Source organism: Python bivittatus, unplaced genomic scaffold (genome assembly GCF_059951505.1).
Source record: "Python bivittatus isolate LINGU-HERP-01145 unplaced genomic scaffold, Pbiv_v1 ctg000590_np1212, whole genome shotgun sequence".
Lineage (NCBI taxonomy): Eukaryota > Metazoa > Chordata > Lepidosauria > Squamata > Pythonidae > Python > Python bivittatus.
The window spans coordinates 30904480-30931754 of NW_028277086.1; the positions used below are offsets into that span (position 1 = coordinate 30904480).

Consider the following 27275-nt stretch of genomic DNA (forward strand, 5'->3'; position numbering starts at 1 on the left):
AACTTAATGAAATAATATGAAGCTACATACAGCACTCACACAGTCTAGACATACATTTATTTCTACACCCCTATCCAAAGTAGAACTTCCCCAATAAGTCACTGCCTAGCTGGCTGGGGAATTCTGGGAGTCGAAGTCCAGACATCTTAAAGTTGCCAAGTTTGAGAAACACAGGTCTAGGTGATACATAAAGCTCTTCAGCAAAAATGAATCTACCTTCATCTTCCAAGATAACTAATTTGACTGCTGAATTGGTGTAACTGTTTCCTAATGTTTAGCTAAAATCTACTTTTCTATTACCTAAGTCCTTTAGATCTAGACTAAATCTATCAAGTTTCTTCAACATTTCTTCATTGGAGTCGTCTACCATATTACTAGCCAACTACGCTGCTACTCTCTGAGCATCTTTCCTGTTTGTCTTCATCCTCCTTGAACTGCAACATCCAGAAACAGATCTGTAGATGAGGCAAGATGACTGAAGAAAGAAAGTAGAATGATCAGTGCCCATAGTTACTGGCAACTCTATTTTGCTAACGCAGCCTGCTTTCGGTGCACCTCATACGTTTAGAAAAGAAAATCCAGGCATGCCCAGCACTTTGACTGTCCTAATGTGAAGTCAGTTCGGGCCACATTGGCCATTAAATCCAACCTTCTGCTCAATGCAGGAATCCAAATTTAAGCATCCCTTGTAAATGTCTATTTAGATTTTGCCAGAATATATTCCACTAATGAGGTGGGGGTGTCCGCTGTCAAGCTGCTCTTACTATTAGAAAGTTTTCCTTAATTTAGTATCATGATTCCATGTCCTGTACTCTGGGATGATGGGTTTTGTTAATTGAAGAGTAGCCACATATACTCCCTCACTTGTCTTTTATCAAGGAAATGAATGAAACACTACAAATCAAACATCATGGGAAGAATTGCTATAATGTTTCATACACAATGATTCCCAGTTGGCTCCCACAATCAAAATGAACACCTTGTAAAGTGCACACATCTTATGATATCCCACCTGAAATCTGAACAGTATTTATTCAAAATGTTAATCATCTTACTGACATACAATCATTTATCTGGGACAGTCTAATCAGTTTCACTTTTAGTGCTCTTAGGACATCTGTTTGTGTGCAGGCCTGCATGCTCCTATTTTAAAGCAGAGGGTAGTTGGTTTAACTTCTTTGATTATACAGTACTAAGCCCTACACTGAAGCTCAAACAAGAATACAGTAACTGCATTCCTGTTTGCTTAGCATATGATCAGCTAGAACAACAGCAAATGTTAGCATAAACAAGAAGTCTATTTTCTCAGCCAATCTTCCAAGATATTCAATAAATACATGTTGCAAAATTCAGTCTTAGTAACTTTACTTGCTTTAAAGTCTCAATTAAAGAAAAAAGACAGTTAACCCCAAGATCAGGGAAAGAAAGATCATAATTTCAAGAGGGTTTCTGTGTCCTTCTTAAGGCAAAATCATGACAAACAAGCTTTTCCATCCACAACGGATGGATAATTTCAGCAAGCTTTCTAATTTTTTTCCCAGTTATTAGAATGGCCCATTGAAAGAAAGACAATAGTTTCCACCCACCAAAGTGCTATTAATACAATTCTTCTATGATGTCTATTTATCCAGTGTTGTCTCCAATGAATATATTTTTTCAGAGCTTTGGGGTGCTTCAACCCTGCAAATTCTATTTGACCAAAAGTAATGCAAATGGAATTAGAAAGAATGTGTCTGTATTTCAAGGGCAACAATGCCATCATCTTACCACTGTCAGATTTTTTAAAAAAATATATTGCCTGAATGCAGCATAATTGCTATATATTTTGTTCTTCCTTGACAGTCAGTTATCTATTCTGACCTTTAAGGTAGAGGCAATTTTTCCACAGATCAGGGATATGCAATAGTTTTGGAGCCAATGTTGCTCTTGAAGTGACATGCCAGTGGTCCTCTCCCAAATGTAGCTTAATTTACATTTAATTAAACATTATTCTACAAGAATATAATGATTTTTCACTCCATTAAAAATGATAACCTGGAAACAACTTTTAGAGAGACCTTGAAACTTTGTCTACAGTTTCTGAACTACTGCAATCACACTTTGAGCCATACTGCCCTAACAACCCAATTTCTATAGCTGGTTAATTAGGACCACCCAACACTTAGGATTCAAAGACAAAAGGGTGCTTTGGGGCACAAAGGTGCACTCACACAGCACCTATCTGCAACTCCTTCAAGCAGTAACCTCTTTTCTTTGGATCATGCAGCACCCAAGTGGCTTTGCAGATTGTGTGAGATTTGCCCCGTTCGACAGAGAAACTCTCGTGACACGTGAGTATCTCTGTCGAACGGGGCAAATCTCACATAAAGCCAGGACTCACCGTCAGCGCTACCCGGTACCACCGAGGAGCGTTTTCTTTCTCAATACAGGCATGACCAGCGACGAGGAATCCGTGGGTCAGCTGGAGCGCGAGGGATCCAGGCTCGCGGAAGGGCGGTCGGAGCCGCCCGGGAGCGACGGGGCAGCGGCCAGGGCCGGGCGCACTCCATCCGAGCGGTGGTCGATGGGCGTGAACCAAGGACCAGACGATTCAGGCGTTACGATGACCCGGGGTTCGGGGTTCCGGAACCGTGAGTGGAGCGAGGAATTCGCCCGACTAGAGGAGAGAGTCGAGCGACGCCTAGACGCCGTGGAGGCGATGCTCCAGACCCTACTACAGAGAGTGGGGCCACCGGCGGTGAACGAGGAGGCGAGCGACAGGGGGGACGGTCCGACACCCCCACCGGCACCACCCACGGCGCCCCGGTCGGAGGACCAACGGGCGGCAGACGCCCTGAGACTTCGAGGTATCACTGGGAAGTTCTCAGGGGACCCCGAACAGCTGCCGCACTTTCTGACGCACGTCAGGGGGTTCATGCAGAGGGGTGGTCACCTATTCGCTAGAGACGAGGACAGGGTATCCTACGTGGCCGAGCTGCTAGATGGCCAAGCAGCCAGCTGGGTGATCGGGCTGTACGATGCCAACGCGGCGGAACTACGGAGTTTCCCGGACTTCATGCAGGCGCTCCGGGACAGATTCGAGGACACATTGAGCGCCAAGCGGGCGGAGGACGACATCCTACAGTTCAGACAGCGGGGCAAATCGGTATCGGAATATGCCCTGGAGTTCCGGAGGTTGGCCGAGAAGCTCGCGGACTGGCCGGAGTCCCTGAAGGTGAAGTATTTTAAGAGGGGACTAAACCCAGAGATCCTGGAACGGGCACTGGGGCGGGACGACCCGTCCACAGTGAAGGATTGGATCTGGCTGGCCGGAACGGCGGAATCGGCGTGGCGGCAGATCCAACAGAGCACAAGACGACGGGACCAGACAAGGGACCGGCCGAGGGAGAGGACCCCCGAGGAGAGACGGAGCGGTCGACGGCAGTCCACCGGGAGGCGAGAGGCGACCAGAGCCCCGAATCTGTGCTTCCGATGCGGAGGCAGAGGCCACCGAGCGGCGCAGTGCCCGACGGAGCGGGAAGGCGCCCCACCACGGCCCGGAGTCAAAACCCCGCGTGCGAACGGGAAAAGGACCGGTGACCGACCGCGGAAGGGGGCAGTGGCGGCGGTGACCGAGAAAGGACGCGGGGGGTGGTCGACCCCGGAGACAGCATCCTCCGGAGAGGACTCGGAGCCGGCGGGAAACGAGGCGCGCTCGCACTGAACGGCGTCCCAGTGCGAGCAGGGGAGTCGAGGCGCGCGGACCCAATAGGAGACGAGGACTGCCCACCGTTCCGGGTGAGGATACACGTCCGGGGGGTGAGATCCGGAGGGGAGGCGCAGCTACGGGCGCTACTGGACTCGGGCTGCACCCACTGCTTGATGCACCCAGCGGTGGTCTCGGGGCTCGGGCTACAGCTGAGGCGCCTCTGGGAGCCCATTTCATTCAGCCAGTTAGATGGCACGCTGGCAGGGGGGGGGCCAGCTCAGTATTACACCGAGCCGGTCCAGATGACGATCGGGAGTCACCGGGAAGAACTGAGGTTCGTGGTGGTCCCGGTGGCCGACTACGCGGTGGTACTCGGCTTGGCGTGGCTGCGGCGGCGGAACCCACGAGTCGACTGGACGGCGGAGGCAGTGCGGTTCGGGGTCGACAGACCGGCGAGGGGCGAGAGCAGAGGGGACCGAGCCGTGGAGACGGAGGCAGCCGCAACCACCGGCGGACAAGCGGAGGGTCCGGGACACCGGGAGACGGGGCGAGAGCAGATGGGGCCCGAGACCCGGGCGGCAACAGCAGCAGCAGCAGCGCCGGGACCCCGGAGACCCGCCACGATCCCGAGGCGAGGGAGGCAGCGGCGACTGGCGAGGCGACCGCAAAGCGAGGGGCCGGACCCGGGGAACCCCCGACGGGCGGCGGAATCCCGAGGCAGTATCGAGACCTGGCGGCAGCGTTCGGGGAGAAGGAGTCCGACCAGCTCCCACCACACCGGCCCAGTGATTGCGCCATCGAGCTAGAGCCAGGAGCGACCCTGCCTAAGCCGAAAATGTACTCCCTGTCGAGGAGGGAGATGGGGGCCCTGCGCGAGTTCATAGACAAGAACCTAGCGCGGGGATTCATCCAACCCGCGAAGTCACCATTAGCGGCCCCGGTGTTATTCCGGGAGAAGAAGGACGGCTCGCTCCGTATGTGCGTAGACTACCGGGGGCTGAACGCAATCAGCACGGAGTACAAATACCCCCTCCCCCTGATGAAGGACTTGATGTCGCATCTGTCGAAGGGGAGGGTGTTCACAAAACTGGACTTGCGCGAAGCCTACTTCAGAGTTAGGATCCGCGCAAAAGATGAGTGGAAGACGGCGTTCAACACCCCGCTCGGAAGCTACCAGTTTTCCGTGATGCCGTTCGGATTAAAAGGGGCCCCGGGGGTATTTATGCAGCTAATAAATGAGGTGCTGCACGACCTACTCTACCGGGGCGTCCTGGTCTACCTGGACGACATCCTCATCTACACCGAGACCCTGGCGGAGCACGTGAGCCTGGTGCGCACGGTGCTCCAGAGACTGCTGAAGGCACAGCTGTACGCAAAGCTCTCGAAATGCGAGTTCCATCGAGAGCAACTAGACTACCTCGGCTACCGAATATCCAGCCGGGGAATTGAGATGGACCCGGCGAAAGTAAGGGATGTCCTGGGCTGGGAAGCGCCGCGAACCCGGAGGCAACTCCAAAGCTTCCTAGGGTTTGCGAACTTCTATCGTCAGTTCATCCCGAACTTCGCCCAAATCGCCCTTCCCCTAACCGACCTGCTAAAAACCAAGGGCACTGGGAAACCCCCAAGCCCAGCATGGCACTCGCGTGGACTGCAGAATGCCAGGGGGCGTTTGAGGAACTAAAACAGCGGTTCACCGCGGAGCCGATCCTGCGCCATCCCGACCCAGACCGGCGGTTTATAATCCAAGTGGATGCATCAGACGTGGCAACGGGAGCAGTCCTGCTCCAACCCAGCCCGGAGGGGGCCATCCACCCATGCGCCTACGCCTCCCGCAAATTCACCGAGACGGAGAGGAGGTGGATGGTGTGGGAGAAAGAGGCGTACGCGGTCAAGTGGGCGCTGGCCACGTGGAGGCATCTACTGGAGGGGGCAACTGAACCGTTCGAGGTGTGGACGGACCATAAGAACCTCGAGGCCCTGAAGACCCCGTGTAAGCTATCCCCCAAACAGGCACGGTGGTCCCAATACTTCGGGAGGTTCAGGTTCACACTGAAACACATCCCCGGGAAGCGCAACTTCTTAGCGGATGGACTGTCTCGCATGCCCCAACACGCCAGCCTACGGGAGGAGATCGTGGACTCCGTCATCCCCGCCAGCAGGCTGGCTGCAAAGGCGGTGACCCGAAGCCAGACCAAGGGGGAGCGACGGGACGCGGCGTCTGAAGTAAGGCAAGGGTTCGCGGAGGCGGCGGAGCGGGACGATTGGCTCAAGCAGAACCGAGAGGCGCTAACCGGCCAAGAGGGGTTGTGGTGGCACGAAGGAAAGCTGTACGTGCCCGAGGGTTGCCGACGGGAGGTCATGGAGAGAGCCCACGACAGCCGGAGCGTGGGGCATTACGGCTTCGTAAAGACACTCCACTTAATCCGGCGGCAGTTTTGGTGGCCCACGCTCCGGAAGGACGTGGAGGCGTACTCGGGGGGTTGCCCGGTGTGCGCAACAGCGAAAGGAGCCAAAGGCAAACCTAGAGGCCTACTCCAGCCGGTAGCGGAACCCGACGGCCCTTGGCAAGAGGTCACCATGGACTTCATAGTGGAGCTCCCGGAGAGTAAGGGGAAGACCGCCATTTGGGTGGTCACGGACTTATTCTCCAAACAAGCGCACTTTGTAGCGTGCCGGCGAGTCCCCACGGCCGAGGGGCTGGCGAGACTGTTCGTGCAACATGTCTACCGACTCCACGGCGCACCTCGACGTATCGTCAGCGATCGGGGCGGCAACTTCATCGCGCGGTTCTGGCGGGAGTTCCTGAAGCGGGTGGGGACGAAACAAGCCCTATCCTCCGCGGCGCACCCGCAGACGGACGGAGCCACGGAACGCCTGAACGGGGGCTCGAACAGTACCTGCGCTGCTACGTGGGGCACCAACAGGACGATTGGGCGGAGCTACTACCATTCGCGGAGGTGGCATACAACAACGCCGTCCACAAGAGCACCGGGTTCTCTCCGTTCAAAGTAGCCACCGGGAGAGATTTCGTCCCCATGCCGGAGCTGCCTCAGCCGGAATCCCAGATCAACTCCCTGGACGCCTGGTTCGCCCAAATCGACGAGACCCGGCGAGCGGCGCACGCGGCATTGCAAAGAGCCAAAGCCGACTACAAGAAGCACGCGGACCGCAAGAGGCTCCCCGAGGAAAAGTGGAAAGTGGGGGACCAGGTGTATCTGTCAACCAAAAACCTAAAGACGCACCAGGCATCGAAAAAACTCAGCCCGAGGTTTGTGGGGCCGTTCCCCATTTCGGAGGTCATCAATCCGGTGACCGTCAGGCTGACGCTCCCGAAAAGCCTCGGGAAGATCCACCCGGTGTTCCATTGCAGCCTGCTAAAGTTGCACCAGCCGGGGAACGCCTGGCACAAGGCGGAGGGAGTACCACCACCCATCATGGTCAGGGGGGAGCAGCATTTCGAAATCAACCGGATACTGGACGCCCGGAGGCACAAGGGGCAGACCCAGCTCCTAGTGCAATGGAAACATTTCCCCAAGTCCCACAGCGAATGGGTGAGTAAAACCCACATAAGGGCGCCGGACCTAGTGCGGGACTTTTACAGCAAATACCCCGGGAAGCCGAAATAGGACCGAGGGGGGGGAGTTGTCGTCAGGGGGGCGGCATGTCAGGTTCGGTCAGCACGAGGCTTCAGGGAAGCACGGGGTTGCAGGGAAGCTCGCAACCAGACCACGCGGAATCCACCGGCGGTAGCTAGCGGGGAAAAGAGGAACCGAAAGCGCCGCTAATTAACGAGCCACCTGCGGCCAGCTAAACAGGAAAACCGCAGCGGAAGCTTTTAACTATGAACTGATAACGGCGCGAGCAAGCAAGGAACGGGGCCGCAGGGCAGCGAAACAAGATCGCAACGCAGCACAGAACCCGCGGGTCTGCACGTAGCAGGGAGGGACCAACCCAGCCGGAGGGGGACTGGCAATCAAGGACAATGGACTCTGACCGACCCTGCCATCATGAACGATCAGGGGGGACATTGGGGGGCCTAATAGCCCACAGCCGCAACGCGATCACGAGGCGGGAAAAAGCGCGGGAAGGGGGGAATATAACAAGTGATGCAATTGTACCAAGCCAGTCCTGGCTTTGCTTGTGACTACTACGTTACGCATGAGTAAACCTTCTTTGTGAACCACACGTGTCACGAGAGTATCTCTGTCGAACGGGGCAAATCTCACAGATTGGTCCTATATATTGTTCTCACTGGCTCAGAAGAACCTTCTGGCTTTCCAAAGTGCAATACAGCCCTATTATTAATACATTTTCTAGGATGCAGACTTCAGTCTTCAGGGTCCTGATTCCAGTAGCTTGGAAATTAGTAGCTACATTCTGAAGACAACAATGATTAAGGGCATGCCCCATAACATGGGTGTATACAACATAACAGCTCCCCTCCAGGCAGCAGAACAGGACCTCAACAGTATCTCCATTTCAGTCTAAGATGGAGATGTATAACCAGCAAGTATGCAAGCTGATGGATGATGATCTCTCCTACTGGCTTCGTATTGATATTTAGCAGGAGAGGGGACTACACTGAAAGAGCTCAAGGATTCCAAAGACAGCAACTGCTAGGCAGCTACCATGGGTACTATCCATGCTTAATTAGTTTTGGTGCTCCAAGGATAATATTGGGAACTTTCTTTAAATTAGGAGATGGACTGTGGAGCTACAGCAGAATTAATGTATTAGATAAAAAGAAACATTAAAACTATATGTTAAAAATCTCCCATTTTTTTGAGGTCTTGGGTACATTTGGAATGTTGAGATGATATTGTGGGTGTTTTCTCAGAAAGTCTGCTGGGGCCTTGCTTATTCATAGAATGGCTGTCATGGAGAACATAATCACTTAAGCCCCAATTTACTACCTCCCACTGTTTCTAGCCCCTCTTCCAGCCAAAAACTTTTTTTTACCTCCTACTCATCTTGGTCCTTTTTCTTCACAGGTAGCCACACATCTACACAAAGAACTTCATTTCAGCCTTTCATCATTTTATTTCTCAACTAAAAATAATATGAAAGTGGAGGGGGGGTTGCAACATATTCATTTCCCACTTTTAATAGGTGTGTCTGTGAGAGAGACAGAGAGATGGAAGAGGAAGTGTGGTGGCCAGCTTGTGGGCCTGGCACCCTAAGAGTCACCAAATTTTAGAGTGTCCGAAAGGTAGAATGTAAACCTAACAATAAAGAAAATTCAGAAGAGCAAACCTACAGCCATGAAAGTGAAGGCTTAAATCCTTAAATTTCTGTAGAATTGGTACACTACGAAGTAGAAAACTGGCCTATAATGCAATGTAAATGGATCCAAAACCTACTCATAAACTTCATCTCTTTTGTTCCATTACATTTAGCATCAATATTAATGGTAGCATGGCATCCAGATGTATTTTCAAGAAAAAACTATGTATTAATTGTTTATATTTACAGGAAAATGTCAACAGTCTAAAGAAATTACCCACACACACACGCACACACACATACATACATACATACTCATGTCTGGCAGGAGAAATTTGGAGATACTCAACCAAATCACAGCCCATTTTTCACAATTAGCATGCATGTGGAATATTTGGGAAGAGTGGGAACTAGCCATTTGGTTACTGTCATGGAAATAAAGCAGGACAAGGAGGCCAACTTGTCTCTCAAAACCTTTTGGTTGTTAGTGCTACAGGCCCTGAAATGATGGCAAGCATGATGCCCTAGAAACACTTTTGTGTCCCTCCCAGGATCCTGAGACACAGAGGACCAGCCTAAAGTTCCTTTTACTCTTGCTCCTGAGAAGTTACAAAGGCCAGGCAGCTGGCTCCCAGTATTTTAAAATCTCAAGGGCTGCCATGTCATGTTGTGAAGTAAATCTCATACAATTCATCACCCAAGTTGGAGGAAAATAGTTTGAAGCTCAAAAATAATGAATTCTGTCATTTCCAATAGAAGTGTGAAGGGAGAATTATGAATGAACCTTTTAAAAATACGTGTGTGAAGGGAGATTGCCCTTCTACGAAATGAAAGCAGCACGCTTGTGTTTAAATGGCCCAATCCTGAATCCGAGACCTTTCGCTTTCAATTAACTTAAATTGACAATTGGAAAAGGGTTGAAAATGTAGCCTGGCTCTTTCAGTTTGATAGATTTCAGCTTTGACATTATACGTGTTATTCCAACCTGAATTTAACTTTAAAAAAAAAAAGGAAGAAAGAAAATGCAAAGTGAAAACCTGATTCAATCACAGTGATTGAATTATATTTTAAAATATCTCCAAAGTACCTAAAAATTTAACACACTTTTTTTTTTGTTTTGCTTTTGATGTATCCACCTGTCAATTATGGCAGTTACGTTATCACATCAGAACTTTACAATAATAATACATTCATGACCCAACCTTGAGAATATTTACTTAGATTTATGTACTGCAAAGTTCAGTATGGGCAATATTCACATCTAGTGTTCATCAAATTGAACTTTTAGTTTTAATATAACACCCAACACAAATAAATGCTTAAAGTTATGGCATTTTATGTTACAATGATAATGTTCTAGGAGAATTTCACCTATCAGCAAAACAATAGCATTCCTTTCACCCTGCTGGGTTCTGCATAAGCACTGGAATAAAGCAGCTATCAAGAACAATAAATCAGGTAGCAACAAGAATTGGTTTCGTATAACAGATACTGGATATGCAACCCCGCTTTTATTTCATGCTCAACATCACTGTAATAGGGAATCTCTTTTACCTGTTTTTTCAGCTTAGTTGCGATGCAAGGAGAGGTTCTCATACAGTGTTCACTTAAACAAGATGTCAGAAAGAAATTAATCATCATTTAAAACTGCATGCCTACCTATAAAATTACCATTAATATTACTAAAAAATAAAGCTAGAAGATCAATGAGCCAGCGCATTCTGAGGCAAGCCTCTTGGCATCCCTTTCAGTTGCCATTATGTGATCGGACAAATCACATTCTTTGCTGCTCTCAGGTCTAAAGCTGTAATCTTAGACTGACCTAAATTTCATGTTAGAGAGTGGGGTTTAAATTAGGAGTAATATATCTGTATATTTATCGAGAGAGAGAGAGAGATGTCTAACTGGGTGATCCAATAGATACTGTATACATGGATTTTCAAAAAATTCCTGACAAAACCCTCACTAAAGATTCTGAGCAAATTTAGCTGCCATGGCGTAAGAGGGCAGGAGCTCTTCTGCACCTACAACTGCTGTCATGCTTCTTCCTGGCAGAACAAGCTGAAATCACACAAAAATCTAAGATTTTCTGGTAAGTAGTTTTATAGGTAGTCCTGGTTTACCAATGGTAATTGGGACTAGGAACTCTGTCACTCAGTGACATAGTTGTAAGGTGTGATGTCACATGACCGCACCAATTTATGACGGCAGTTCCAGCAGTCCCAGTTGCTCGTTAGGCGAATCCTGTGAGTCATAGCATCCTGCGGTCACATGATCACTGTTTGCAACCTCTTGCTGGCTTCCCCATTGACTTTGCTTTTCGGAAGCTGGCAGTGAAGGTTGCAAACAGTGATCATGTGACTGTGGTATGCTGTGACGTCATAATAGCGAGCTGATTGCCAAGCACCAGAATCGTGACTGCAGGGACACTGTGACCACCGCAACTACAAGGACCCATCATAAGTCCCCCTTGTTCAGTGCCATCATAACTTTGAATGGTTGCTGAATGAGTAGATGTTAGGCAAGGACTATCTGTACTGTAGAAAAACCAAGAACTATGAATGAATTCCAGCAGTTGCTGTTTGTCAAGTACAAGTTCTATTTATAGTGAAATCCAAGTTCCAATTTTTGCACTTCTTTTTTTGCCCAAGCTATGCAATGGGCTAAACTGCCCTCCTTTTTGATAGGAAGTCCAGTTTCCATCCGTCTTTAGTTTTGGTATTAGCCAATTCTGATATCAGGTCATTTTCCTCTGACTATGTGAAAATTAACTGCTACACCAGTTAAAAAAAAAAAGGAATGGAAATAAATGGATAATTCTCACATTGGTGAAATGTGCAACATGGAGGGCTGGGGCTGAGTCTTTTTAACTTGCATATAAGCAATCTGGAATTAAAGCTGAGCCCTGAAGTGGCCATGTCTCCGGATTGTACGAAACTATTCAAAATGGAAAAATAAAAGCATAATTGTGCAGAGGCCCAAAAAGATCTCTTCCGGTGAGGTGAGTGGACTTTTAAATGGCAAATGTAATCTCTGCTGGCAAAAAAAAATCCACACTTCATTAATGGGATGTCAGTTGACAGTGAAGGAACAGGAAAGAGATCTTTGAATCCTGGTGGACAGCTCACTGAAAAATGTCAACCCAGCATGCAGCGCTTGTAAAAAAGGCAAATTGCATGCTTAGAATCATTAGAAAAGGAACTGAAAACAGGGCCACTGATGCAATAATGCCCTTGTACAACTCTTTAGTGAGTACACACTTATACTCTGTACAAATCCAGTCACTACACTGTACAAAGAATATTGAGCTAGAACAGGAGCAAAAACAGGCAACCAAAATGATTGTGGGGGGTAGAGTGGCTCCTTCATAAGAAAAATCTACAGCAGCAACTGGAGCTGTTCTGTTTGGAACAAAGGAGGGCAAAGGGAAACAGGACAGAAGTATATAAAATCATGCATGGCTGAAATGATACTGAGAGGAAGAATTTTCTCGCCCTCTATTACAATGTTAGACTTCCAAGCCATTCTCAACGCTGTCATTCTTTTTTCACCGAGCATGTATTCGTTGCTAGAGCTATGTTAACAGCAGCCAGTTTGGATGGTTTTAAAGGGGGACTGGATAAGTTCATGGAGGATCAAGCTATCAGTGGCCACTAATATTAATGGTGGCTTACTGCTTTTTGAATCATAGGCAGCAGACCTTAAATACTGGTAGCTGAGGACAGCAACAGCGGAAGAGGCTATTACTTCCACCCCATATTTGTGGAGCTTCCCAAATGCAATCACTTGGCCACAGTGTGACAAGAATGTTGCACGTCATGGTACAGTGGGGATTTTAATATGTTTAGCTTGAAAAAAATACTTTCAATGTCAACCATAATGCTGGCAAGCAAAAGGAAGAAAACATCATTCTAATTCATGCTATAAAAGTGACATTTGCATAAAACATACACATCTTCACACACATACATACATGTACAAACTTTCTTATCCTGCACACCCAATATCAATCAATCAGGCAACCATTTAAATAAATGTCATGCAGAGTAAATAAGTACAATTAAAAATATCAGCATAAAACTATCAGCAGTCTTGCATTAAAGACATTTACAAACTTAGTAATGCTATATGTTAGACTCACCAATATAGATAACACAGTATCCATAGTAGTATTTTTTCTATTATTTTTGTTAAAAAGAACTATATTATTACAAAATATTAACAGAGCACGTTCCATAGTTATCCGTACAGCCTTCGGCTTCTACCCTCAATGCCTGGCAACTGGATTCTTGGTGGCCCTGGACTTTAGCTGTTGCTTTTGAATGCCAGGTTGTTGTGTAACAAAGCTGCCCTCAACCATGATCTCATATTGTAGGAGGGCACCAACCTGGAATGTCTTACTGAGACCTGGTTCGGCCCAGGAGGGGGGCTCGCCTCTCGAAAATGTGCCCACCTGGGTTTCAGGTTCTTCACCATCCAAGAGCCCGGGGGGGGAGGGGTGACTGTTATCATCCATGAGTCACTACAGGGGCTCTGCTCCACAGATAACTGGATATGAGGCTCTCTGGCTGAAGTTGGGCTCAAGGGAACAGTTGGGATTGTTGCTGGTGTGCCATCCTCCCTGCTGCCCAGCAGCGTCCCTGCCTGAGCTGCTGGATTTCATTGCTGGGTTGGCAATACAGTCCCTAAGGCTGTTGGCCCTTGGGAATTGGGATGATGTTGTTGAGTCCAGGGCATCTCAAGAGTTCATGGCCTCCATGGCAACCAAGGACCTGTCCCAGGAGTTGATGGCCCAATGTACACCGACTCATACCGACACATACTGGAAGCCACACATTAGATCTGTTTTTGTCTTGGGGTGGTTGAGATGTGATCTAGCAGTGGAAGATATTAATATCAATCTGTTGCTGTGGACAGATTACTCCATGGTTGCCTTTTGGCTCACTAGTGTCACCCCTCCCTGTGGGGAGTCAGGGCCTGTTTGATTGGCTTGCCCCAATCAATTGATTGACCCAGTGGAGGTCCAGAGAGAGCTTAAGGTTTTCCCTGAGAATCTGGTATGCAGCTCAGCCAAGGCCCTAGTTGCTGCCTTGGGTGATGGCTGAGGCCTTGGATCATAAGGATTCTATGCAGCCTTTCCCCATGCACCAGTCCTGTGATGCACCTTAGTTTACCAAGGGCCTCTGGTAACCAGAAGAGCCACCTGGAGTGCTGCTGGAGGAAGACTCAGAGTCTGATCAGACAGAGGTAAGAGCCCATATCAGGATTATCTCATGGGGCTAAGAGTGGTGAAATGTCAATATTTTTCCACCCTTACTACATCTGCTGATAGCCATCCAACGGCGCTGTTTAGGGTGTCCCAATCCCTATTGGGTAGGAAGGGCCTCTTGGAATATCTATTGGGTCGCTGTGATGATTACTCAGGCTATCTGATGGATAAAGTCTCTCAAATTCACTCCAACTTGGACTCTGACTGGCCAGGCAGAGGTGCCTGGGGCGTGGTCTGGGGGTACAATCTAGCATGAGTTTGATCCAATGACTGCCGAGGAAGTGGACAGGGTTCTCTGTGCTATCAGCTCAGCCACCTGTTTACTGGATCTGGGCCCCTCCCTCCTGGGTTGTAAAAGCAAACAGGGAGGTGACTCTCAGCTGGGTCCAGGCTGTGGTGTCAGCTTCTCTGAAGGAGGGGGCAGTACCTCCCACTTTGAAAGAGGCAGTGGTGCATCCCCTCCTCAAGAGGCCATCCTTGGACCCAACAGTTTTCAACAACTACCAACCAGTCTCCAGTTGTTGAGAAGGTGGTCAGTCTGCAGCTGACGAGAACCCTAGAAGAAACCAATTGTCTAGACCCATTTCAGGCCAGGATTGAGCACTGAGACAACCTTGGTCACATTTGTTGTGGAGCCCAGATGGAGGTGTTGCATCCATCCTTGTGCTCCTTGATCTCTCAGCAGCTTTCAATACCGTTTACTATGGTATCCTTCTTTTTATAACAAATACAGTTATTAAAATATTTAAAAAGCAAATATGTGCTTTTTTATTAATCCATTACATCAATAACAAGACAATACTCTTTTTAGAGCATAATAATTATAGATAGTGAAATGTATTGAAATGAAGAAACATTTTCAGAATCTAGAGGCCACAAATTACTTTGTTGTCTACATACATTATTAAATGAGAAGCTAAGTATCATTTAGAGATTAGTGGGAAAAAAGTTGTAATTTTTTCCCTCCAAGTTCACGGACTCCTTGAAATCTATTCACAGACCCCCAGGAGTCCATGAACCCCAGGTTAAGAACCCTGATCTAAATCAATTCATTCCTCCTTCATGATTTGGTTTTGTAACTGAATCCTCATTCAATATGACCATATCCTTCAATGTTTTTTTTTTTTCACATTGGTCATTCACTTTTGTGTTCAACCCATATGCATTCAGCATTCATTCATTCTTGACTATCTCTCTTATTCTTTTACTGCACATACTTCTTAAGTACTCTTATGTATCCCATTTCTACAGTATTCAGCTTACTTTCTGCTTCTCTTTACCCAAACGCTTAACTACATATAACAAAGGAGGCAAAAGAGCACTCTTATACACAGCCACTTTCACTTTCAATAAACATTCACACCTTACGAAAAATCACATGCTACCCACTATCTTTTACTTTGCAAATTTTTTCCATCCATTTCCCCATCTTTAATAAACATTGTACTAAGGTATACATGTTTATCTACTAGCTGTAGTTTTTTGTCATTTATATCTAACCTACAATCCTTCATTCCATTTTCCTTGCCAGCACAACTACCTTGGCCTTTCACACATTAATTTTCAGATCCTTACTCCTTATTGCACTATCTGATCTAACATTCACTGCAAATCACTTGGGTTCTTAACCAACAACACAGAATTGTCTACATAGAAAAGTAAACATATGTTTACATTTCCAACTGACACATTCTTTATATTTCTTCCATAAATACATTAAACAACCAAGTGACATCACACATTCTTGCCTTTTTACCTCATCAGTGCTGATTCACTAAGTATTCCATTTATTCTCACATGTTTTACTTCCATCATATACTGTATTGTTCCTATTGCATTCAGCAACCAATTTGTAACCCCCTATTATTTTTGCATTTACTTTGGCTACCTTTATAAAATAACAGTATTCTTCTAATCATCTGGCACATATTCATCTTTTACAAACATATATAGCATTTGCTTCAGTTCACTCAACATCTCCTATCACCCCCTTACAAAGCTCTAATATACTTCTTCCAGCTTTCACTTCAGTTTCATCTCAAATAATTTTATTATTTTTATTTTTAATTCCATTCAACATACTGGGGGCTCTTTGTATAGTCCTTTTCATCCACATCCAAAGTAATTATTTATTTCCATACAAATCACTCTATATGTTCTCTTCCTCTTTTGATTTTAAACTTTCCTTGTTTTCTTTGACTATATTATATGCAACAATCTTTGTTTCTCTATATGCACACTATACAATATCTTTCATCCTTATTTTTGCAGCAATCATTCTCATATGCATTTTTTCATCCACAGCCTCTTTTACTTCATCGTGCCAAGCATCCTTTTTCATACTTCCAGTAATACAACCCCACACATTTCTGAGACAAATGGTTACATACTTCTTTTCCCTCTGTTCCAAGTAGCTTCATATCTTCTTTTCTTGAATCTACTTTTCAGTAATGTTGTCTGAATGTAATTCAGTTAAAAATGGGAACAGAGAGAATATCTACCTACATACTCTATGCAAGTAATCCATATATTAAGATTTGTAATGAAACTATGCAACAATACAATACATTTTTAGAAATACTACAATTGTTACAAAATTCCTCCCATGCAAAGTAACCTTATGAATATTACTTGGATGCAAGACCTAATGAATTGACTAGGATTTTTTTCTAAATATATATATAGGATTAGATACTCTGGTTGTATTTGGATACACATTTATCTGGAAGTAAATGCACTGGGACTGAAGATGTGTAGCAAGTGCTCTGCAGGCATGGGCTACAATGCCATGCAACGTTAAGAGAGGCAACATTCCCCTGGAAGTCTGGAAAAAATGTTTGGTGCAAACATGCTAAGGCTTGCCTGCATTCCTCTTCTTAAAAAGGAACACAAAATCCCCAACCCCAGTTTGCAAACCCCAAAGCCCTCTGAGATCCTGAGACAAAAATTCAATAGCAATGTGGCCAATTTGGAGCCAGTTTGGTCTAGTGGTTAAGGCTCCAGGCCAGAAACCAGGAGACCGTCAGTCCACCTTAGGCATGAAAGCCGGCTGGGTGACTTTGGGTCGGTCACTCCCTCTCAGCCCAACTCTTCTCACAGAGTTGTTGTTGGGGGGAAAATAAGAGGAATATTAGGTATGTTCACCACCTTGAGTTACTTATAAAAAAATAATAAAGGTGGGATTTAAAAAAATCTAAAAAAATATTTGGATAGAACAATTTTTAGTGGAAAAAACACCAAAATAAAGGTGGAAAGGAAGGCACAAAATCTCTATAGCACATCTCCTTGAAACCTCCTGGCTGAGGGAAGCAGAAAAATTATTGCATTCTCTGCATTAATCCACTGGCTTTTCTTTCAACTGTTTCCTATACTTCACAGCCTAGTTTGCACAACATGCTAAGCTATAGTTTGTATAACCAGGTTTTACTGATTAAAGCATAATTTGCAGGGTTCAGATTTCAGATTTCAAACTATGGTTTACAAACAGTGCTGGGTTTATGCATCACACTTAGCCAGGACCAAAGATGTCACCTGTATATATTTAATTATGTGGTCTAGTATAAATGATTCTTAAAATGCAACTCCAGTCTTTAAAATTTCCACTCCCTAAGACTACCAGACCTGGGTTGGGCAAAAGAAAAACACACCAGATGACCACCAGATGGCAGCAATGAGTCAGAGGGTTCTTTTTTTTAAGTATTTCTCTGCTGCCATCTAGTGTTTGTCCAGATTTTCTAGCCCAGACAGATGGCTCTACCTCCCAGCATTACTACTAAAATAGATAATAAGAAAGGCCTTCCTGGGTATGGAAATAAACTTGAATACTTCTTAAATGTTATGAAATTATACTGAATAGCTAGACAGAAGGAAAAAGGGAGCGCTCTTAAAAAACTGAAAGTCCCAATTAAAGTTATGTATACACCACTGTATCATCATCTATGGGTTACTCTGATAATCAACAGGAACTTGCTTTTATTTTAGGCTTTCCGTTTCAGGAATCCCCAAGTAAACAATTAAAGTTAAAAAAAAAAAAACCTTTGTGGGTTTTTTTAGAGAAGCTTTCTGAGTGAGTTCCTTGAACAGCAGCTATGATATTAAGTAGTATGAGATGTTGTTACTGCCCTTTCAAGAGTTCAGCACACTTCTAAGTGTAATCCAACCCTGTGAAGTAAATCGTGATCATCTTCCATACTAAAGAAAGGAGGACTGAGGCTTCAAGAGAGTGGCTTGCCAAAGTCCACTGGGGAGCTCTGTGTAGAAACAAAATGTGAACTGCTTCTAAATTCATAGTTAAAAATGTCATCCTATGCACCAATGTAAAGACATCTGACCATCTTTTTTTGTGACCCTAAAGCCCTCTTCCTAACAGTTTCTCACTATATTGAAGGAGGAAACTCCAAAACCGTAGCATAATTTTTTTAACATTTATGTTAAAAACAAAGACTCCCCCCCCCCCCGCAAAATCCAATTGCTGCCCAAATTCAAAAATCATAAACTGGCACGTTCTGCCCATACTTCTGTTCCCTTCCATCCTGGCCCATCCCGCTATACACACTTGGTGGTAAGTCTCACTGAATGCTCTGCGGCTTGCTTGACAGTCTGCTTTCCCAGCAGAGTGCTGTAAGACTTTTCAATCCAATGCCAACTTACTACGTGGAAATAAATCCCTCTCAGTGCAACTGAGCTTATTTCTGAATAGGAGATACGCTGAAGGTAATGCACAGAACAAAACAAAAACAGGATAATGGTTTAAATACATTTGAAGAATCCAGAAATAATTCAGTACAACTGTCCAGGGAGCTACTCCTACCAATGCTAGCTTTTAATAATAAAAAAGCAGAGTAGAAAGGTTATAAATAAAACATGTTTGTTTATAAAAAAAAATGATAGTCCTATAACTCAATTAGAAATATATATGTACTTGAATAATATTTGTATTAGATAAGCGTATACAGAATTGGAACTGTTTATTGTTATAATGATATATTAACACTTTTTCTCTTTTTGTTGTATTTTTTCACTTTTATGTTAAAGCACTTTTACATATTTTTTTTCTTCTTTTTGTAATCAAAAATTTTTTAAAATAAATTTAAAAAATAAAGAAATAAAACATTCCAAAATTTGAGAGGGGATGAGCATGATTTCACAATAGCTGTGTTTTCTATGCCACGCAATAACTTCTGTGGAACTAAACCATAGTTTACTGAATTAGTTCAATGGCTTCAAACTGTACACCTTATGGAGCCACAAACACTTTGGCCAACTGCCAGGATGGGCTTGCTATTGCCTCCAAGCTTTTGCTGGGGCCCTCAGAGTCCGTGGCCCTCTGACCATGCTGCTAAAAAGCAAAGGCACGGTTTCTGCTGGTTTGAGGTTTGATACTAATGAAAAGTATTAACGCTTTCACCAAACTGGCATCACCCAGACACATGGGACTAAAACTTCCATCACTCGCTGCAGCCTGAGAATATAGGAGTTATAGTCCAGCACAGTTTTTCTCAACTTCAGCAATTTTGAGATGTGTGGACTTCAACTCCCAGAATTTGGCTGGGGAATTTTGGGAGTTGAAGTCCACACACCTTAAAGTTGCTGAGGTTGAGAAACTCTGGTCCAACACATCTTGAAGGACAGCATGACAGCTAACACTGGCCAACAGTTTCTTTCCTCTTACATATCGTTTGAGATTTCATCCCACAGTGGAAAGTGCAACCCTTCCTTCTGCTAATTTAAAAGCAGACCAGCTCTTCTGCATTTATTCAGTGTTAAATGGGGAAAGAGAATTTCTTCTTGGGTATCCCTAATCAAGTGTGATGAATATTGGGGGAAAGAGAGAAATGGTTCTGCGTTCCAATTGCCCAAGCCACAAAAATGAAAGACAGTGTTCTGAAAAAAGTAGCTGCATTGGGATCTTGTCCTACACTTGATTTTTTTTAATGTGTATGAGGTGTGCCTCAGGCAGAGCTGTTGTGCATCTGTGAGACAGGAAGAAAGAGACGGGGAAGCAAGTAGCAAGCAATGAAAACAGCATCTAAACTGGGGTTTTTTTCCCCTTTCTCAAAGCTGCAGAGTGACAGAGGAATTATGGGAAGCATGGAGTAGGTTACAAAAGAACATTTTAAGTGTTTTCCACCTTAACTCCCTTTAAACACGTTTTCAAAAAGCAACAAGAGGAAGAAGAGAAAAAGGGAATGGGATGATCAATAAAACATTCTAAACAGGCTCCCTACAACTGAATATTTTACCTGAATATTTCATGGTGTATAGTCTGCTTTTTGTGTCTATTGATATTACATGAAATGCAAAATCATCTTCTTGAGGAACAAACCACACTAAACCCAGTAGGACTTACTTCTGAGCAATCATGTACAAGATTGGGTTTTATCTACAAGGAGCTTAGAGCTCTAAATTCCTCAGAAATAGATGAATACACAAATAAAAGACATCTGATACTGGTGAACATGGAATTATTTTTTCATGTGATCAGTTCTAAATTCTAAACACATTTGATTCATAGTAAATCCCATTGATCCAGTAATAACTATCTATTCCTCCAGATGTTTACTTAGAGCCCTCTATTTTCAACTGAATTACTCTTTCAACCTTCAGGAATTTACCAGATATTACTTATTGCATTGAACTCTGTGAATCTATAGAGAGCAACCAACATGCCACATGAGATCCAGAGTCTTCCTTGGGGAAAATTGCTTTACCAGTTTTATAAAAGACAAGATCCCTTTTCTCATTGCAGGATTGAATAACAGTACTGTGGAAACTCCAGGCCCTACAGTAGGTCTGCACAACTCATAGAGGGAAAAGGACCAGATTAACATCTTAAAAATAATGGCAGGCCACAAAAGAATAGCTGGCATGCCAATCAGCTGTTTAGTGGCTAGTGGGTCAGTGGCAGCAATGGAGCTGGCAGTGTCCATGAGGTCTGGAGGCACTGGGGGCGCTTGGCAGTGTTTCTTTCAGGGTAGATGTGGCTGTGAAGACCTATGCAGCGAATCCTTCCTGGCAGTGTTGACGTTTGATGGCAAGTAGATTATTTTTTTAAAAAGACCAGAGGCACAAGGCAGCTTGACAGGCAAAAAATGGCCCATGGGCCTTATATTGTGCAGGCCTACCCTAGAGACAGAAATAGTTCTGCAAGCAGGCTGACCACTGGTGTTTCTCCAGAGAGTTGGACAAGTTAATTGTCACTCAGTCCAGAAAGATAATACCACCTGACTGAAAAAAAAAGGGTGCCAAAACAGAACATTATAGTGGCCAATGATGATTTAGACCAGGTCAGCAATCTTCAGGTGGACAATAACCACATTAATAGGTGGGGGGCACATAATACATAAGGGCTGTGCTAGGATTGAAGAGTTTGGGAGTCATTTTTTTTTTCAGTTGCTTTATGCATATTTAATGGATTACACCACAGTTCCCATCTATTTCCTTTCTTAAAACTGTGCTTTGAGTTCGCAGCCATTATGGTAAAAAAGGGCTCAGATGGCTTAGGAGTCATAGGATGTGAACTGCAACTCCCATCAGATGCCTCTATTGTCCATGGGGACTAGGATGAGGGAACTCAGTTCAACAATATCAAAGAGTCAGGGCCGCCCATTGCCTCATCTAGGCCTGGAAGGCTCACCTGTAAAGCTCACCTACTATAAGGCTATTGTGAGAAGAAATGAGCAGAAAAAGAACCATCTAAGAAAGTGTTTCTCAACCTCATCAACTTTAAGGTGAGTGAACTTCAACTCCCAGAATTCCACTAACAAGCACCAATATACTGTAACATATTGTTGCAGGGCCCACTTGCTACCTCTCAGGTGGAGGCAAACACTCCTGTATATTCTTTCCTAATCGCAGGGGAACTTATATTGGCCTGACAAATGGGGAATTCTGGGAGTTGAAGTCCACTCACCTTAAAGTTGCCAAGGTTAAGAAACATTGATCTAAAATCTTGAGTGCCTTAGATGAAGGGTGGAATCAAACTAAATAGGAAATAAAAGGCTAAAAAAAAGAGGAATATTAGTGAAGGATAATTGATGGGGAGTGGCATCCGCGGGACCTTGCTATTATCTGCTCTTCTATTCACTTCAATTAAATACTCTACAGCAACATTCCCCATTGGTGCCCCTCAGGTATGCTGGGACAATCTCTCTAGAAAGCTACTATCCCTTTAAGAGTTACACGGAAGATGATGTTTACCGGACATGTCAAAGTAGGCCTCCTAAAAAGGCAGCTGATAAGACTTGGAGCCAGTTAACGTTTTTGTAGCTTATAGAGTTGTTGAGAAGACAAAATGGGGGAGAGAGAAATAATTAATGCTGCTTTTACTATTTTTGGAAATAAATGTAACCAAGAAGTTTGTGAGTGGGAGGAAGTGAAATACACTGATTTGAACAATCAGCCACTTTGAGCTATAGGCAGTAACTATGTGTGGTAACAGACAATATCTTTAGAGTTATTGTTTTAAATATAAGACTGTTTAACATAGTTGCCTTTTAAAACCATACTAAGAATACAATTTCATGCAAATTTACTATTATGTGTATGACATAACTTGGTGAAATTAATCAAACTCTGAAATACTTGCATAACAAAATAATCCATTTTTTTTTTTTAAAGAGTTGGGGTGTTTTGTTTTACTTTGGATAGTTTTAGAAAGGTTGGCATTCCACCAAGGGTAGTGACCTCTCACTCTTTCTCCCTTGATTCCCAGTGTCTTCATTTTATCTAGATCTCTCAGCCCTAAATGTGAGGCTCCAGAACTGAATTCTAAAATGAGGGCAGGGAGTGTGCAGAGTTATACCACGGCCTGCTATAATATCCCAGTCAGGGTCAATTAAGGCAGAAAAATGGAAACGGAAATGCAACAGGGGAGCCGAACTCTGGAGAAAGACAAGGCCTGAACAGAACAGATAACAGAACTCTAAGAAGCACCAATATAATGTAACATATTGTTGCAGGACCCACTTGCTACCTCTCAGGTGGAGGCAAACACTCCTGTATATTCTTTCCTAATCGCAGGGGAACTTATTTTGGCCTGACGAATGCCCTGGGACTGCCAGGACTCCTCAGGAAGCTCCCCGAGTTCCTCTTCCTGAGACTTCGGTTTGGATGAACCAGGACCGCGGGGCAACCTCTCGTTAACAACCTACTCTGAAACCCATCCCACCGGAAGTGGGATGAAAGAAAGGGCTCCGGTCGTTGGGGAGAGTGGCTGCCGCTCTTCCAAACTTGTTTTAAATCCAAGTCCGAAGGGAGTTAAAACTTCTTTCGGTATAAAAGGACAGGTAAACAGGGCTAGAAGAGCCGCCCTGCAAGTAGCATTTTCGGAGAGGGAAGCGGATCCAGCCCATTCTAGCCAGAAAGGGAAGCAAGGGCGGGCCGCGGGAAACTCCTGCGCTCCCTGGCGGGAGGGTGCGGTCCCGCCGCGTAAGGGGCGGGAGGCCCTCGGGTAGGCGAAGCGGGAGCGTGACCCCTCGATTGCGAAGCCGTCGCTCTTTTCTCTTTCGCCTTGTCATCGTAGCCGCTCGGCGGCCAGCGGTGCGGGAGCTCCGCTGGCTCCCAGCCGGACCTGAAAGGCCTCGCTGCGGGCAGGCAAGGCGCCGGCGCGAGGGTGGCAAAGCTCCGCTCTGTCTTTCTAGAGGCGCCGGCGGGAATAAAACTTACCTGGCGGGTAAAGCAGCTGCGAGCAGCTTAGGGGCGCCTGCCGAACATCTCCACGCGTCCTCCCCGGACTCCCTCCCCTCCGTTTCTCCGGGCCTTGGTTTTCGCTCGCCCAGCGCCTGAGAACAATATGCCCCGCAGGAAAAAATAGGAACCTTGCTTAATGGCGACGGGGGCAGCGCCAGAGCCCGGCAGCCGCTTCAGATCGATTTACTAAACAAACTGAAACGTGGGTGGGGATGTTAAACAGTAACCAGGAGCACACGGAAAACTGAAAGTTTCTGTCGCCCCACGCTTTTGCTTCCCCGCATTTCGCCTGGGCCTCAGTCTCCTCGACCCGGGCGCCTTTTCCCCTCGGGACGCGCTCCTGCCTCTTTGCGCTCGGCGCTGAGCCTCGCCTGGGCCGGAAAAAGAAGTGCCTCTGAGCTTAGACAGAATGCAACTCTGAATAGCTGCCATGCGCCGCGGGTGGAAGAATAGGGATTTCCAATTCTAGGCTGCCCTTTAAACAAGAATGAGTGTTAAGTCAAGGTTAGCCCCTTTGCGTTCACTGGACTTTTACTCCAAGTTGGTTGGCGGAGGGTGGCGCCGATCTCCCAAGGAGCCTCTAGTGAGGGCGACGAGTGACAGAGCGGCCTCCCTGCCTGGGGCTGTGGGCGTGGCCACGGAGGTAGGCGGCTGCCTGGATTCTATTTAGGTTTTTTCTACCTGTCCTGAAAGTAGTTTTCCGTTAAATGCACTAAAAGCGCGGGGCGAGGAACATCTTTGCTTCGGGTTATTGGGACGCTGAAATCAACGTTACTGAACTCCAAGAACATGTGCGTGTAGCAGGATGAACGCTGATGGCGGTCTAAGTGCATGCATGTATTGGTCTAAAAGCATACACGTACACAGGCGTGCATACTCAACGGGGTTTCTGCGTAATCAAACGTGAGATTCGACGGGTTTCGTCGATCGCTTGCAAGGCTGGACTGAACACGTTCTGCCCTCCGTCTCCTCCATTCAGAGCTAGCGGGTAGAGCCCAAATTCTGCGAGTCTTCCGCCAACTAGAGTAGTGCTCTGCCAGGGGTGGGATAAGAACAATTCGTTAAAAACTACAAGCCTAGGTTCTACATCGTGGATTAATAGGCTTTATATCTGCGCACACCTAGAGAGGTTGGACAACCAAATTCCAGCGAGCCCATTAAAAATGTAAATTCTAACCTATTTGTTTTAATCATCAGATCCTTAGTGAAGTATACATTAAAAAGGGGCCAGGGTACAGCCAAAGTAACCTTTAATTCTATGGCTGATTTCAGTGGGAATTAAACACAGGTTTGAATTTCGTCTTCAGATTAGTACTTGGCATCAGGATTTGGCTGGATGGGTGAGCCCTCGAAAACGTTTGGCATTGAAAGCTAGTTTAGGGTTGCCCTGTCTGGGCTGCAGATATCCAGACGCCCACTAAATGACAATAGGAGCTAGAGGTTTCTGCCATCTCGTCCGATTTTTGCACCTCAGATGTTGTAGCCCTAATTTAGCCTGATTCCAAAGTTCGCTCACTTGATTACCAACTCGATACAATATACATAAACCAAGTGGGATTGCCTGCGTTAGGAAATAACTGGAGCACAAGCCTAGGTGAGAGTTACAAAATGCAGACACCAGTAAGCGAAGCGTTTCGCTTCCTACCACCATTCCTCCGACGTGATTTATGGCATCATCCAACCATCGCTGTGCCGTCATATCTGCCATGAATACATGCTTTATATCGCTACAGGGATACAAATGTGTTACCCCACTTTTCCACCTTCGAGCATATCGGACTGGCCTCACCAGACAAAATTACACCTCTCGTTTGCTTCAACCGTAGCAGCAGCTTCCACCCTCTGTCGAGAAGGGCTTACATTGCCCTTATTTATCTACCTACCAGTGGAGGCTCGCATTTCCAGCTGATTCGCTTCACACACAGAACACAGACTAAGCCAGCTACATTTAGAGTCTCCTGTGAACCCAGATTTGCAGCTGACAATCTCAAGGTTTGGCCCTTGGTGCTCAAAAGGCACCTGCCAAGGACACTGCGGCAGCTCTTGAGGGGCTACAGAAGACCCTTTGGTGCTTCTCTGGGCAGGCCATGCCACGCCCGGTGTGGTATCATTCCCATCCTGTGACCGTCCTAATGGCCAGGCAATCGCATTCAATCCACCAGGAGAAACGCCCTGCAATTTGTGGAGGGAGAAATGCTGAAGACCAGTTGGTGGACATAGCCGAGAACCAGGCAAATGGGATAAAACGAAGAAAGTGAAGAGTCTGGCAGTTTCAGAGAGATTTCCGAGAGTTAGGCGGGCATCTTCAGCCTTGAATCCCCTTGAGTGTTTTGCCCACAATCCTAAATATTAGATAGGTGACCAAGAAAAGTATGTGGACGACCTGTATATGCGTAAGTGTTTGATGCTTGAACAGAAAATAAAGGCAAAGTGTGTATTAAATACCTGTGGGGGTTTTTCCTGAGTTCTAAGAAAGCAGGCTTTCCAGTCTCACAGCACTCCTCATCTTCAACTACTGCTGCATAGAGAAAACTTGCCTTGTCCGTTTTACGGTGAATAATTTCCACCCCACCCCCACCCCCACCCCAAAGTCTCCTCGACTGGGCGGCAGCAGGAATTACTAACCGGAGCGGCCGCGGTAAACAGCTATTTGATCTCCCCTGGCTGGATCTCGGTGAATGCCAGCGACGATTACCTGTGGTTTTGTTCGAAAATTAAACCCCGAACAGGCTCTTCTACTTTCGGAGGCGATTTAAGCAGGCTGGCCACCTCGAAGTTTCATCGCTAATTCACCGGGGGTGGGAAACGAGAAGGCGAAGAATGGGGCAGGTTTTCATACCAGGACGAGCTGATTTTTCTCCCCAAACCGATCCTTGACTTACGCCGTTGCGTGGATTTCCCGATTTCAGTGCGGTAGAGGCTAGCTGGCAATACTTGGGCTCCCGTAGTTGGCTGAGCTTTACTTTCGAGTAAACACGCTTAGGAGGAGGCACGAAGGGAAGCCTGGTTTAGAAACGGGACGCGGTTTTCGCTGTCAGCGGGGCCATCGGGCAATGAAGAAAAATGTGAACTTCAGATCCCCTGAGCTGTTACTCCGTTGAAAAACATGAGGCTTCTAAAGTGCATTCCTTTGAAAAGGACTCCATTATTAAAACTCTTGTGGAGATACAGAACAACCTAATTTGTTCAGGCCCTAGAATGGAGATGCACTCAGGTAAATGCACTCTACAAATGCTCAGAAACACTGCCTATTGCCAATCACCCTCTGATCACTGCAACTGGCGCTCATAGAAAGAAATAACGTTTCGTACCAAGCGTTGAGTTCACATATCGCATAGAAATGTGTTCTGTTTATAGCTAGGGATTTTTGCAGCCAACTATGGCTTGTAAACTGTGAATTATTCC

At 45.9% G+C, this 27275-nt stretch overlaps 1 protein-coding gene across 2 annotated transcripts in view; it reads right to left on the minus strand.

Moving 5' to 3' along the window:
- Nucleotides 1-27275, minus strand: part of HNF4G (hepatocyte nuclear factor 4 gamma) — an 86897-nt gene that overhangs the window by 57394 nt on the left and 2228 nt on the right. The window contains exon 1 of one of the 2 annotated variants that reach the window (XM_088149218.1): nt 23847-24086. The exons of the other annotated variant lie outside the window; for it this stretch is intronic. The gene's annotated coding sequence lies outside the window, so the exon portion shown is untranslated. Of the gene's footprint in view, nt 1-23846; nt 24087-27275 lie in introns of those variants that run through there. 2 annotated transcript variants of the gene reach the window in all.